The sequence below is a fragment of the Tenrec ecaudatus genome, chromosome 11, assembly GCF_050624435.1.
Source record: "Tenrec ecaudatus isolate mTenEca1 chromosome 11, mTenEca1.hap1, whole genome shotgun sequence".
NCBI classification, from domain to species: Eukaryota; Metazoa; Chordata; class Mammalia; order Afrosoricida; family Tenrecidae; genus Tenrec; species Tenrec ecaudatus.
The window spans coordinates 139352250-139353093 of record NC_134540.1 but is presented as its reverse complement, the minus strand read 5'-3'; positions in this window follow the sequence as shown (position 1 = coordinate 139353093).

Here is an 844-nt window from a genome sequence, read left to right as displayed (position 1 = left end):
ACAAGTAATACCTTTCAAAGACAATGCTCAGGGAATTGATGGAATACCAAGTGAAATGTTCCAGCTGTAAACACACTGGGAGCCCTCATCTAGGAAGACAGCTACTGGACCAACTGGCTGGAAGAGATCCAATGAAGCATGGCCCAGCAGAATGCTCAAATTATAGTACAAGCTCATTGCTATCACCCACAATTGCAATGTTGTTGAAGATCACCCAACAATGGCTGCAGCAGTACATTGACAGGGAGCATCCAGAGGTTCAAGCAGCATTCAGAGGAAGAAGTAGAACAAGGGATATAGTTGTTGATGATTGATGGATCTTGGTTGACAGTAGAGAATACGGGAACAATGTTTATTGTACTTGAGAGTAGTGACTGATGTCCATGGTGATGTCCCTAAGACATCGTGAAACATGTAGTGTATAACAACTTAAGAGTTCAATAAAGGATAGCTGAATTACATTCTTAAGATGGTAATGTGAAATATGGAGTTACTACTTTTGTTACTTAAAGGAATAACTCAGTGATCAAAAGGAGGAAGTGATTCCACAGGTACTTATCATTCCTGACTCCTAAGTAATTTTTTGTTCAGATAATCCAAGGATCTGCTGCACACCCACTCCAATCATTATTGCATGCTCATTCCAAATGTATTACATATGTATTTACATGTCTATATGCCTATGGCATAATGGTTGAGTGATGGGCTGCCACTTGCAAGGTCTTCAGTTCAAAACCACCAAGGGAGAAAAGTGATGCTTTCTCCTCTCATAAAGTGTCATGGTCTCAGAAACCTTCAGGAGCAGCTCAACCCTGTCTGACACGGCCCGTATGCTTTGCCATGG